The sequence below is a fragment of the Wyeomyia smithii genome, chromosome 3 (assembly GCF_029784165.1).
Source record: "Wyeomyia smithii strain HCP4-BCI-WySm-NY-G18 chromosome 3, ASM2978416v1, whole genome shotgun sequence".
In the NCBI taxonomy this organism is placed as follows: domain Eukaryota; kingdom Metazoa; phylum Arthropoda; class Insecta; order Diptera; family Culicidae; genus Wyeomyia; species Wyeomyia smithii.
In genome coordinates, this window is record NC_073696.1 from 223,176,269 (window position 1) to 223,191,513 (window position 15,245).

The 15,245-nt window shown below is 39.6% G+C and overlaps 1 protein-coding gene across 16 annotated transcripts in view; it reads right to left on the bottom strand.

Annotated features, from left to right (window-relative positions):
- LOC129732265 (protein winged eye) overlaps positions 1–15,245 on the bottom strand; it is a 674,761-nt gene that overhangs the window by 172,030 nt on the left and 487,486 nt on the right. For 4 of the 16 annotated variants that reach the window (XM_055692979.1, XM_055692977.1, XM_055692978.1 and 1 more), the window contains exon 1: positions 8,599–9,325. The exons of the other annotated variants lie outside the window; for them this stretch is intronic. The gene's annotated coding sequence lies outside the window, so the exon portion shown is untranslated. Of the gene's footprint in view, positions 1–8,598; positions 9,326–15,245 lie in introns of those variants that run through there. 16 annotated transcript variants of the gene reach the window in all.

Below are 15,245 nucleotides of genomic sequence, written 5' to 3' on the forward strand. Positions count from 1 at the left end.
CGGTGGCGATGGGCCACACGGCGGCAATAGTAGATTCCAATAACAAGAGGAAGAAATACCGAAAAAAAGAAACGAAAAAGGAAGGAAGGAAGGAAGAAAGTAAATAACATTATACTAAATATTAGCATAAATGACACCATTATTAAGATTGGAGTGATTCGCAAGATTCTCGTGGAGTATAGGTGTGCGTGAGTGTGTTCACGGTTCGTACGGGTTACCTGTGCTTAAGAGGCTTTTGTTTTTTCCCACGTTTTACCGGTAACTAGTGTCGATCTATTATCGCTCCTTCGCATAATAGCATTATAATAGATGATAGGGCTAATGGTGATTTTCGTAGCATTAACAGCAAGTAGACCTTGTAGCTAAATAAATTATTATTACTTGGGGCAAATCTACGAAAACAAGCAGTGTTTTGCCTGTTTACGCAAAACTGGGTAATTTTGACCCACAAGCTTAGCGATAAATTTTCTACAGAATTAAACAGTTGTTGGTTGATTGAGCAACGAGAACTGGGGTGACATTGCGCATTTCGTTTCGAGCAACTCGAACAAAACTAAATGATCGCTGGGGGGCGCTATGTTTCGTTTTTCGTATTTTTTTCGACTTTGCGGGTTAGATGAGCCTAGTGGTTTTTATCGTAACCAAACTGGCCATAAACCAAAAGCCCCTGACTTCCTGAACAACTTTTCTGAAAACCGCAGCTTTCAAAGGGGTTGAGTTCAAGAGATAACGCGCCACGTAGAAGTTGAATTCCATATCAAGTATACCAAGTAGAAGCCCTTCGTCCTTCTGAACAACTTAGCTGATATCCATAATTTTTGACGTAGGATTACGTTGTTTTTTTCGCTCTAGTACACACGCCACGCTTACCGGAAATTTCTGGAAGGTACCATTCAAACATTTTACCATCATTTTCATTCAACAACCGTCACGATATTATACGGATGCTAGGTGCTGATAGTGAAAAGGAAGAAAAGGTAAACTGGTAAGTAGTATTTCTTAGTTGAGAAAGTACTAAAAGTGGCTGGAAATTTGCCCGAAATAACCAGAGAACAAGAATCATCGGCAACTGGAACCTTTTGGTGCCTCAAAATTATGTTATTGAAGTAGGTAGTTGAATTTTTTTGTCTTACAAATAAGCTTATAATCGCATTCTCGCTAATTTTTCGACCGCGTCCGGTGCAGTTTTCAAAAATGTTCTACATTCCTTGTCATTTTCCATTCTGCTGCGCTCCGCCCACTTTCCAAGTTACTGACGAAATCTTGATATGAAAGGTATCATACAAACATTCTACCATCATTTCCATTCCAAGCCCGTACCGGTGACATACGGACGCCAGATTTTTGTATTACAGTTTTACAGCGATAGCAGTTTCGTTAAGTGAGTGAACGAATATATTCAGAATTTGTACGAGCATCTTAATACTCGCAATGTCTCGTCATATGGATATGAAGTATAAGCGCAATTTCCAGAAGCGTGTGAAATTGGAAGAATTTCCTTGGCGAAGCCCGTGGTTTTCTGCCCCAGAAAAAAAACGGATACAAGCAGAATTGAATATTTATCGGAATTTTTTTGAAGCGCATCGCAAATCCGTACTTTTCTAAACGATCATTCGGAATAACACAATCACTGACGACCAGGCGAGATCAGGCCGTCAATGTTTGAAAATTCTTCTCTTGTCAGGCTGCTCTACCTTTTTCTGCAACATATATTTTTTTCGCACGATGGAAGAAATCAATGTTCACGCCGATCATCACAGAAATCACATCATTACTATTACTTGTTCTACATATTACTCGTTCATACACGGTAAAACTTTCGAGATAGTAGTCAATCTTTCTTGTGATCAACATTGATTTTACCTCAAGAGATTCGCCGCAATCAATCTGCCGCAGATCTCTTCGCTCAGTGGATGCGGGACTGCAAGTACTGCGTACACGAACTTCAAGGTAGCGTATGATAGTGTGAATCATGACATGCTTGTGAGATAGTTTCGATCATACCTGACTAACAGAGTTGTATGTGTTAGTATTGGGTCATCACATTCGGAGCAATTCACAACTTCTTCTGGAGTGCCGCAAGGAAGCAATCTGGGTCCGCTTTAGTTCTTTTTCTTGATCTAAGACGTTGTTGCTATTTTACCACGAGTTACACGGCTTGTGGACGATGTGAAAATCTTCATCACTATACTGCCCTTCCATGCATAATTAACGCACTGCGCATAAGGTTTGTGTAGAACATGGAACAACAATACTTGGAACGGTAGTATAGCCTACCTTGGTGACTGTCTTCAATTGCAAAAGTTGCTTGAGTTCTTCGGTAGCTGGAGCAATCGAAATCTCCTTACCGTGAGCATAGATGAATGTAACGTTATTACCTTCAGTAAAGAAGTAACAACCAATCAGCTTTTCTGGATAGCGCGTATGCCAGGTTCGATATCTTGGCATAATTTTGAAGGTTACATTCCGGACATACTTCGAGGATGTTATCTCAAGAGACAACATTAGCTGGGATTAATCTTGAAAAATCCCGATTGTTTCGACGATCCAGTGTGCATGAAATCATTGTACTGTGTCTTGGTACGTTCGATGCTTGAATCTACTGTTGTTGCTTGGTGACCGATCAGCAAGATTTGGATCGATCGTATAGGAAAATTCCAGAAAAAATTCGTGCTTATGGCATGAATTTTTCTGGATTTGGAATGGAAGATGCCTTGTCCCTGGCACAATGCTACGAATCTGCGTCCCTATGAGTACCGCTGCATGCTACAAATTCGTAAATAGAAGGTCCGCTTTGACAAGAGGGTGGTTGTGAGTTCGAATTTTGGTAGAACCAGGCAATTCTACAGTACCCCTGTTAACGTGAATAATTTAATCCTCTTTTTTCAAGAAGAAGGAATCTTATCGATAGCTCGTTCCCCCCGCCAATATCGCGCTATAATTACAATTTCCTGAAAAGATCTAGTATACGTTGCTCAGGCCAGTTTTCTCATTAAATAGACTCATTTTTGTTAGGAAGAAAATCAACAAGGGTACTGTAGAATCAGGCTCGAAAAAAGGGTATATTGTGGGGTGCCTAAGGTTAAACCCTTCGTTAAAGTTAAAATCCTTTGACAACCAAAATGGCTCGATTCTAATAAGGTTCGATTCTACGATCACCCGCTGAGTACAGCGAATTTGTACAGCACTTTTATTTTCAGGATGTGCTATGGAACATTTTGCGAGAGCAAAAATTAAATTTTAACGTCGATATGAGAGATATCATACGCTAATGATATTCCTATCTTTGAATAGTTACTTACAAATAATTTATCATTGAAATGTGCAACAAAATTACAACCAGATATTTGTAATTATTTTTTTTACCTAAAAAAACCAAAAAATTTTCACTTGCCTAGACCTAATGTTATTTTCATGCAAGTTCAAGCTGTCTATTTCAGTGTGCCTCGTAAACATAAAGTCAAGTTCCAACTGCGAAAGGATGTTGCATGTTCAAAACTTGAAAATGGTTCAAAGTCTTTCCAATCCACAATGGTCGGAAAATTGAAATTTCCGGCCAAAATTCATTTTTATGTGCCAAATTGTTGGTTTTCCACTGCAGATGATTATGACATATAAAAAAAGTTTTGTACTGACAAGGGGCTGTCTATTAACCACGTAAACTGAGGCAAATGTCTTGTGTTTTCGAATAAACGTAAATAACTCATTAGTGGAACGAGTTAACCGATTACTGTTTTCAGCAAAGTTGCACATAATAGTAAAACGCTACTTATGGCTTTGAGAGTTAGTTCGCGATTTGTCCGCAGAGATGGCGCACGAATCTAACTTTTGATAGGATCATCCAAGAGATATGGTTTCTTCAGCAAAGTTGTAAATCTATTCAATTCGAACAAAACTACTGAAGATGAAACGATTTAGCAAATCTCGATTGTAGAGCCAAATGTTGATATAGTTTTCTATGGTATTGTTTGTAAAAAAACTGTTTCAAAACGGTGCTTGATCAATTCATTGCAATCATTTATAACATTTCCTGTTCTAGGTTGTATGAACAAACTCACTAAATCGATATTATTAACTTTCTCGTATGACCTCGTATGATCCTTGCTATGACATATGGTGATGAGTCAACATAAAACTCCAAAAAATACGTAAAAAAATAAAAAAATTTAAATTAACTTTTTCTACAAAAACGTAAAATTTTACTCAAACTATTAACATATGTTTTAAACAACGTATCTTCTAATAAACCAATTATTCTAATAATTTCACGTTTTTTTAGTGTGCTTTGAACCAAATTGCTATAATATACAAAAAACTTTGTTGATAAATCACCTAAAAATTCAAAAATTGCAAAAAAATGGAAAATTTTTAATCATCTTTTTCTACCAAAACGCAAATTTTCCGCAAACTTTCAATACATATTCTTGAAGGGCACAAGTAGGGCTCTCAGACACACTATCAAGTGCTGTGCTTACACGTGCTTACATTTAATGTTTTTGATGGTCAAAATTAGGAAAATTACGCATATTTTCAATGTGGCCTGCGACTGACTCTGTAGGGTTGAAATCCATTACCCATCCTGTTATGGGAAACTAATTTAATAAGCTTTCAATCATATGTGAACATACCATGATAGCTTTAGTAGGTTTTTATATATTCCAAAATATTCAGAAAAACTATTTTTCTCCGTTTCTGAAATAGGTAACTTTGAGAGCATTTTTCAACATGAACCGGTTTTCGTATCAAGATTTCATTCAAAAATTATGAAAATATAGATAAAATACCACAAAATCATGTGCTCAAAACATCCTGAATATGAAATTCGCATTTTGGTAATTTTGGCCACTCTTTTATATAGGGACCGTCTTATGTGCAACTTCAGTCCTTCATCTAATTAAAATAAGTTTACCTCATCCGGCTTATTCGTTCAACTGTCATCACAATCATGCATAAAAAATCGGACTGTCTCAAATATTCTTCTAGATTCAAGACTATCAGATTTCTTACTTGAGATTACAGCGACAGTCGGACCGACAAGTTAGATAGTTAAATCAAGTGTTGAAGGCTGAAAACACATTTATTTTTATTGAAATTATCTGGCAACAATGTCGTTAGCTCGTTTTGAAATTGATTACGGCTCTGATAAAAAAAAGAATCTACTTTTCATTTTATAGATAAAAACGAAAAAAGCGCTTCGACAAAGTTTTATATTGCAAGCAGCTCAACGAAAACATAATAAAATCTTAATATTTACCGTACCAGTTTCTAACACATCCACTTACACTGGAAGAGCGTGGCAATGAGCCAATCCCTCCGCGAGCAACGTGCTGTTGGAAACCTTGAGGTGTCTCGGTACCCATAACCTGTTTTCCGTTCGAACCGAAGACTTTTCGGAACTCGACCAGACGACCCACTAGAGCCGACACGAGTAGGGTTATCAATCGTGATTTCGGTTCCCAGGACTGCGCTCTTAATTAATGTACACCACAAATATGCTCATGCAGATTAGAAAATTTCAACAAAAAACTGGTTTCCCGCCATTGCACCCAGCTGTCACACCCTGCCAAGAAATCAACTAATACCTGACCACGGTCGGACGGGCGGACGGACGGGCGTAAAGCAATCAGGTCACGGTTATCCCGAAGCTTTCCGCACAGCGAGGAAACTTCTTAAAACGCGTATCCAATGTAAACTAATCAACATACGAACATGTTCCGGAAGGTTTCCACCACTCATGCAGAGGCTACGAGCAGAACAGCCGTGAGCACTGACGGAGCAACAATGCAGACCGAAAAAAAATCCATTTCATCATTCACATCAGCCCTCCTCCCCGAAATATCGAGAGAGAGAAAAAACACCGTTCCGGATCCACCGAGGACGGCTGGTCGGCTTTGTCCGCAGCAGCAGGAGGCTGCTGAATAGGAATCGAACCATTTACATCACCATAGATTACCGATGCAAATTGGTTCCATTATTCCATCAACGATCGAGTCAAGAGCAATTCGACCTGTACGGCAAAGTACGGCGCTCGCAATTGCAGTCGACGATGAGGATTTTCTACATCCAGGGGACACGCGGTTCTCCAATATGGCAAGTCATAGATTATACATACGCCGTCTCCGTCGATGCCTAAATTCGCGCCAATCTCAATGTGCAAAATGCAACTCATTCTCGTTTCCCATACCGTATCGACCTGCCACTGGAGCGGCCAGGAATTCGCGTCGGCGGAAAGCGCTGTAGATTATTGAATTTTGCTTGACTTCCCCCGCGGAAGCGACTCCGTCGAGAACAAGTGAGAAGCGGATGAAGGAAATCACGTCATCTGTCAGGGAATTTATGGGAATCGATTCAAATAGAGGTTGCATTCTTTTGTCAGTGCTGTTGCTACCGCCGCCAACGGACAAGACAAGACAGACAAACTCCGGTGTAGGATTAAAATAATTTAAGCTCCAAATCTTAGTTCTAGTTTTGCCAACATTCCCTAAAACCTCTCACTCTACCTAGATGTAGCTGAGAAGCGTCGACAAAGAGAACCAGACGTTAATATATCGGCTGGTTCTGCAAGGCACAAAAAGGAGGCACAAGGGTGAGAATAGATTACCGTCTAACATCACGTCTGCTCTGGTCGGTCGCCGTCAGTGCCGCTGTAGTTGTACCGTGCCGTGCCAGCCTCAATACACTGACAAAATAGATTAGGCCAAATCCTGGGCTGTTGCGAATTGCTCTCGCTTCCGTAGAGGGACTCCGTTCTGCTAGGCGGTGGGAACGGGAAACGCGACCAGGCTGTAATATTGTGCAACTTCGCCCCCTCGATTGCCGGCAGCCGGGCTGGGATTTTGCGTCATTAACGACGTTCTCCATTAGTGCGAGATCCTTGACATAATATATTCCATGGAAACCAATTCCAACCCAAGTCCGTCGATTGCGTCTACGAGCGGCCGGGCTATACTTTTTCAATCCAACCAGCTTTAAAATTATATTTCGTTAATACTGAACGAAAACCGAACTCGGCCAACCTGTGGATCGGAGCCGGCTTTAATAGATAAACAAAGCAAATTTTTGGATGCTCCTGGGCAGTGGGTATTGTGTTCTTCGATAGAAAAGTTTGTTATTAGCAAGCGCCTCACACGGATGATGACGGCAGTGACATACCGAGACAGGACAAGATAAAAACCGACCAACCTTATCAGCGGCGGCAGCATACTAACTATACGGTATTGACTGTCGTCTCGTTGGTGGCGGTTTCGCTTGAACTACGAATTGTTGTGCTGCTATCAACCGCAGAACCGTCATCAGACAAGAGTCGGCATGTGAAGCCTGTCGTTGCCAGACAGGCGCTGTTCCAGAGATGCCAGATTGAGCTATCAGGTAATTTCGTGGAAATTCTCAAATCGACAGATTTTTGTTGGAGTGAAGCAGCGAATAAAAATCCGTTCTGGTTTTACTCCAGTGTCTTCCAGGTCTAAGATTTTTAGTTTTCGAAACTGATTATTGAGAAATCGCACCAAATGTATTTTTTTGCCAACAACGTAGAACAATAATCGAACATAGAGCCCATACTATTAAATTGTTTTGGTTCCAAAACAGTTTGTTCGTTCAAAGCTTCTTTAAACTATTTGAACCATTATTTGCAATGATATTGCTCAATATTTGTGATTTTGAAGCTCTATTCACGTTGCAAAAACATGTTCGGTTGCACTGTTGAAATTCAAACGAATTGAGCAACATTACATTATTTACGCGACACTCAACACTTAGTAGTGTTCTCATACCTGCTTCCAACTTCGTATTTCATAATACTTTTAAGAAAACATCGTGTGATTTTATGGGGGGTTAGTTTTAGGAATAAAACCTTCCAAAAACAAGGAATATCATGAAAAAGTAATTTTTTGCTAAAAATTGTTTTATTCAGAAAAATCTTCGCTTTTCCGAAATTGGTAAGTTTATATTTGGACTCCAAATGTTTTTAAAAAACACTTTAAATTAATTCGAGAAAGAATTATCTTTAAGGAGAAAGAATTGTATTTGACACTTTGCAGCAATTTGCTATTCTTGGACTAACACCGGTTAACGAATACAGCATCGGTATCCAAATAACAAGGAAGTATTAAATTAAATTAATCTGAAGCAGATTTTACCTCGATTCTGAAAAAAGTAAATTTCCGTAGATTTTACCTACGAAACCGGTATTTCCACAGAAATCAATTGATTCCGTGGATCTTCGAATTTTTCCCCCGATCTGGCATCTTTGCAGATAGGCTCTGTTCTACCGTCGCTGTTTTGTTCCACTGCTTGCTTTAGAGCAGATGATAATCGGAAACACGTTCCGACAGCTCTGTTGTTTGGACCCTTTCAGCGAAATGACAGTATGGAACGACAGCGAACGGAAAGTCTGTACGAGCTTTCCTCCGCTGTATGAATGGAATAGATTTGATAGATTGCACCGTGGAACGATCACACTGCAAGGCCTGCTAATTCATAGCACATTCTGCGTACAGAATGTTCCATCCCCAGCACACACAGACACGCACATTGTGTTTACCTCAAGAATCTTGCCTCACATCAATCTATCCATAATAAACTTAACACTTTTATCACCTTTTATTCCTCGCTGCATTTTTCCAGCAATTTCCGCCGCATTACTCTGCACTTTTGGATAAAACAGAAAATCCGCAAACAGTTTGCGCGAAAGTGTTTCTGCAGCAGCCGTGTTTCTGATGGAAATTTTTGCCCGCTTTTAGGCACACGAATTTTTTCGAGTAACTTTCACATTAATCCGGTAAATGCAATGTCGAAAAATGCCGTCTTCTTTTTTTCTTTCTTTTTACTTGCACACCACACCGAACGGGAATCACTCTCCCTTCTACTTCAGCCGAGATTAATGATTATCGGAATTCACGACTCTGTTCTCGGAGCGAAATTCATTAATCCTTTTGTTATATCACAAAATAAACGGCACTCTACACGCGAAGGGACTCACTTGAAGGGAGTGGAAATTGCACAAAACATCACTTTCCTCCTCCAGCTCCGTTCCTCTGGGGCACTCGATTGTCGTCCTGCTTCACAAAAGTTTGCTAGTTCTCTTTCAAAAGCACGAACTGATGAATGGTTCTCTTCTGCTGGCTCGTTTTTTTATTTTTTTTTGTTCACTTTATTCATCCAGCACTGCAGCGGAGAAGAACAAGAAGAACCTCTAATGTTTCCAACATACAAAGCATAACGCAAACAGAATAAAAAGCACACGTAAAACCCGTTTTCCACGTCTCGACCGACCGAAAGCTGAATAACAACTGGCTGGTGGCGTTCGGTCGACAAGCCGACGAACCCTGCTTCTGCTTGGTTGGTTGCCTTGCCCGCCTGCCCGCAAGCCGATAGTGACGACACCACACCACGAAACGAACGAAACGAAACGGGCCTGGCAAAGAAGGTGGAAAGTTTGTGCGAACCGCTTTTTTCTCATTTGCTTCCTTTGGCTTCTCTGCAGTTGGTCATGTGTAGAAGAGAAGACGGAGAAGCGCGGAAAAGCTGCTGCTGCTGCTGCCCAACATGCAGCCCATCAGCAGGAGCGGAGCAGTCGAAGCAAATCGGACACCACTGCACCGGCGACACGCACACTGTTCCGCTTCCTGTACGCACACATACTCTCGTGGCACAAAAACAGCTGATTGTTTACCAACGTTACAGGCCAAAGCTTGTGATGTGTTGGTGTGACATTACTGCGAGCTTCGCTCGGTGGTAGTTAATCAACAGTAGGTTGTCGTGAAAAACTGCACTCTATAACGACCGACCGAAAGCGTTTTATTCACCACTCCACCACCCATCCGACCCACACCATCGTCCCACCGTGGCAACTCCGCTCTACCGACGATCGCTCTTTAAAGTGGAAAACACGGATATTTTCAGATATAACGAACATTGAATGGGAAGGATTCGTTAGGGGGAGGAGCTGTCTGTCTCGTTCGCCTCTAGCTCAAACCCAAAACCGAAGCCAGGCATAACGTTTGGCAAAGGCAACTCCTTCCACAACTCCTTAGCTGTCAAGTTCCTCTCACCCTCCTACAGCAACACCTCCCCCACCCACTGGAGCAGCATCATCATAGCGCTGTGCAGCGACTTCGAGTGGCACGGTTCGGAAACATACGAGGGGGAAGGGCCAATGCAATCAGCTGGCGATTAAAGAGTGTTGCTGCTTGCTTGCTATCGACGGGATAGCGGCAGCCAAACTTTGACGAAAAAGGGTTTTCATTTTCTGGCGCTGGCTTGTAACTAGCGTGCCAGCGGCACTGTTGGAAAATTGGGTTTTCCTGTTCCTGAAAGATGCGCTCGCTCCTGGGCGCCCGATACCTCCGCGGGTTTGGGGTCTACCACACGAACGATGTCTTGCGATTGATAACGGCGCGAAGTCGCCACGACGGCAGCAGGCGTCGAAAGGAGCCGGTTTTGCGCCCAGCGCGCATCCACTGGGTTCGGTGAACTTCCGTTATGTTTGTATGAGAGTATAGATAGATGGTGAGGTTCGTCGAATATTTGAAATCGCGACAATTTGCCGACGGCACTTTGGCGTGGGTTTTAGAAGTAGACGCAATTTGCAGAAGAAAATTTTCTTTGGAGCGTTGCCACCACCTCGAAGCGCTGGAAACGATTGAAACTCCCTCCTGTTAGCCGAATTTAGGGGGTTGAATGGAATAAGGAGGGTGCCACGTATAGCAGCAATAATGATTTAACATATCTCATGCACAGTTACATGTATAGTATAGCAAGTGGCTGTTGTATAATTGAGTGTGGAATTTGAAAATATATAGCAGAATTGTGTCAGTAAGGCATCAGATTGTATGCACAAATGTTATGTTTGCATAGTATGTAACTTTATGACGGTTTCGAAGTAGAAAACTCGTGTAACTTTGCGACAAAGTGATCAAAAACTGATTGATGTGAAAATAATTAAGTACGGAGGAAACTTACTCATTTGTTTTCATAGCGATTCTTGGGTTTATTTGAAAACTTATTTATGCAGTAATCGATGAATCATAGATAGGTGGAATTTACTGTGTTTTGAATGAGGTTAAATCTATTACTCATCAAACATAATACTATTTACAGAACGAGGTTCGATGATTTGAAGCGATACGTATAAATGGCGTTTTTACCTATTTATTATAAATTTTATATAATTGGATTGATTATTTCGGGCTGTATTAGTTAAAATTTGGTGCCCGGCCTGCGTTCCAATTTATATCAAAACTCTAACAAATACACTTGGAAAAATAGCAATGAGCAAAAAGGTTAGAAACTTGATGGAGCGTTCTGATACTAAGTTTATTATTTTGGCCAGGAACAACTAAACCATTGTCTTCACACAAAAAGGTTCAGGTACCAAATATGAACAAATTGATAATTTAATTATGGGATATTTCATTTTAATACATGTAGAAAATGTTTTTGTTTTTCAAATAAAAAAGGTTTCCATTCATTTTAATAACTACCTCAATCCATTCCTGATGAGCGTTTTGGTGTTGTATTAAAAACAAATATTTCCCCATTTTAGGATAACCTTCAAAAGGTCCAGAAGTAAAAATGTTGGGGTCTTCAATTCAGAATTCAGACGGTATTAAACTGATATTAAAAAGAAATCATCCTGCAACTAATTCCTGGTTTTCATCCTAGTCTTTAACGAAGTAACATTGGGCATTAGAAATAATAGTGAGAAATTACTCTGAGCAATCTAACCGTGTGCAAATTAACATTAGTTGATTTTTCGTTTGACATCCAATTGGATCAAATGCACTCCACGAGCTTTACAAGATTATGGCAATCAATCTGGGCAGCAATTTGAGGATTCTTTATGTCCACACTTATCCTTTCTTTTTTGAAAAGCTAATTTGAATGAATTTCCGGTACTTTCAACCTCGCTTTTAACAAAAGAAAACTGATGTCACGCATTGCACATGAGATCTCCTGTGTACACATTTTAACAATGAAGCACCATCACACGTTTCTACACACGGTGAACAATTTATTTATTAGATTTGACATCGTTTATTCCTCTCAATCTCCCTTAACTACGTCGCTGAGATATAGTAGAACCATTATCATAGGAGGACACCCCGTGTTCGAGAACCTCTGCAAATAAATTTGCACTGGGCTAAAGAGTTTCAACCACCCCCTTCCCTTCAACACCCTTCTTGAAACCGCTTTTAAGATATAGGCCATATTATGTGAAGAAAACATTGACCGTACTCTAAACCCCCTGTGTGCAAATTTTAATGGCAATCGGTTTAGTGGTTTTCGAATCTATTGCATGCGATTTTTGAGAATTAAGTTTTTTTGGTTTCTTTTGAGGCCTCAAGAAATCCCAAACTTACTGGAAGTCGATTGGTTTTGTCTCCGCTTGGCGCATTGCACTTTAAATTTATATGAAACATTTGATTTCTTATTCATCAATACCTGCAGGTATTTTGGTCACATTTTGTATTTCAAACAAAGTGATTTCTTATTGCATTATTGTTTTTTTTTTAAATTACTTGACATTGCATAACATAATATAACAAAATTTGACGTGACAAGACATGACATGAAATTAGGAAATAGAAATATGTCCAATACTCGAGAAGCCTAGAGTGCACCTTCTCAAGATGATCTATTTAACGGTTTGAATACAATGAAGATCATTATAATTCCCCCCACTCCCTCAAACTACGTCACTGAGATATAGGAAATCTGCTGTCACAGGAATATTGTACACTAAGGTCGCCCTCTACGCGTTTTTTAACGCGGGTTTTTAAGCGGTTTTTTTACGCGGATTCCGGAATTCACGCGGTTTTTTTACGCGGATTCCGGAATTTACGCGGTTTTTAGGCGGCACGTATCCCCGCGTAAAAAGCGACTTTAGTGTATTTAAGAACTCATACAAATAAGGGGTTTGCAATATTTCCGGGAATGGATTTCCCGGAAAACAGGAATGAAAAATTTCATTTCCCGGAAATTCCCGAGAACCGGGAATGGGAAAAAAATTCTTAGCAAAAATGAGGTTTCAAATAAAGTTTGTTAATAAAAGGTATCAAACAATCGTTTACAATTTCATTATCAATTAGCATGCAAAACAGATTGAAAAACAAATTTAATTCAAGTTCACTCTAGAAATTCATGATCGATTTTTCTGGCAAATGTTAGCAGAAGAGTAGGATTCAGAGTTTTTGTGCCGTCGAACAATCGCCTCAGATCCGCTGACAATTTTTCGTCAAGCGGAAATAATGTAATTCCTTTCTGTAAAACTTTGCTTAGGATCGCTGAATCACCGCTGGTGTCCGATTTCTAGAATACTTCTAAATCATCGATTCCAGCTTTTGATACATTTCATTAGAAACTGAAGAGTTCAACACTTTTAGTTGTTGAAGATAAAGCTGAGTGTTTAGCAGGTAGGTTTTTGAGCATTTGAATGCCTACGTAATTAATGTGAAATCGCGGCCACGATCCAAGTTACACTGACTGAGTTTTATTAATTTATTTATTTCTGGTCGCATTGATTTACGAGTTTTATTTTTTTTTTATCAATTTACAAATTTTTTGTCAATAAACAAAGAAAAAATCAAGCAACTATCCGCTTAGTAGTAAACCCTCTAGCAAAAAAAGACATTAGACGAAGAAAATATTTCTTAATTTTTCGTTTACTGAATAAGACAGCATACATTTTTGACAAATAATTTAAGCAAATAATTTGATATTACACGGTAAGCAAATATTGATCGTCATTTCAAGAAAATATTTTCTTCGTATAATGCACACTTCGGAGCTGCTTTACACTTCTACGACGTAAGTTTCGTGTTTTGATAACATAATTTGTTTCATTGCAATATTGTATGAAAAATTTTTCGAGGAGCTCGGGAATCCCGGGATCCCGGGAATCAATATTTCTATTCCGGGATCCGGGAGTCCAGAAAAAAGGTAATTTCCGGGAAATCGTTCCCGGGATTGCAAACCCTAATACAAATACAAATACAAATTCGCAAGGTGAAAAAATACTATTGATAAACCTCCCCCACTCTGATCACGCTCGTGAAGTAACTAATATTCGCTACTAAAGTACCTCCACGTACCGAATTAAATGATAATTGGTTAGGTGGTTTTAAAATTAATAAAGGTTGCCATCACACATAAACCCCTTCCTTTTCTACCCCTTTCGGAGATATTACGGAGATATTACGGAGTTTACAGAGTACAACTACACCCCCTCCCCCTATTTTTCGGTCGCTTGTGTGAAAGATCATCATAAATCTAAAACCCTCGTAAATATATCTATATAGCAATCGGAATTGATTTTAAGTTTTTCTATTGTTAAATAATAGAAGTTCAGTTCCCTCTGAGATACAAAAAAAAAAAATCACTGTTATAGAAACATACTTCAGAACTATGGTTTAAATCCTACTTGACTGATCGGAGTTCAGCAGTGAACATCGACGGAGTTTCTTCGAATTCATTCTCCGCTCACTCTGGCATCCCTAAAGGTAGCCACCTCGGGCCATTGATTTTTCTAATTAACCTGAACGATGTCAACTTCTGGCTTCAGGGCCCTCGACTGTCCTCCGCTGACGGCCTGAAGCTATATGCAAAAGTAAAGGTCCCATCAGATGCCGCTGCGCTCCAGGAGCAGTTATCGATTTTCGCGAAATGGTGTGTCGACAATCGCATGCAATTGAACGTCGACAAATGTGAGATTATAACGTTATGTGTTACTGTGTGTTTGGCTTTTTGTTTTGCTAGAAGTCATTTTGGAATAGATTTTAGAGTCTATTTTGTTATTTTTTCGCGTATAAAAGTGCTATCAAACATTCAAAGCATAAATTGTGATTATGTTTCCTTTAGCTTCTTCTAAACTATGAGGACGTTTGCTATTATTTCGATTTTTTTTTGCTGGTTTGAAGAGAAATTATTAAATTTTTTGCATCAACCAATACGAGATCAACTTTTGAGCTCCTATTTAACAAAAATTTTCAGCAACATTGGAAATTGTTTTTGTTTTTAGTCCCTTCCAATTTCGGGCCCCATTTACAGCAAAATTTATTATGTCTTTCTTCTGGTGCGTTTCTTAGCCTTTTTAGGCTAAATTTTGATTAAATTCATTTCATCCATGGCTTTTCTGGTCTAGGGTGTTTAAAACTGAAACTGAATTCCCTTAGAAACAATTATCATCTCAAGGAAATGTGAGTCAATCTCGAGATATACCATTTCAACCAAACCTGTGTTGATTT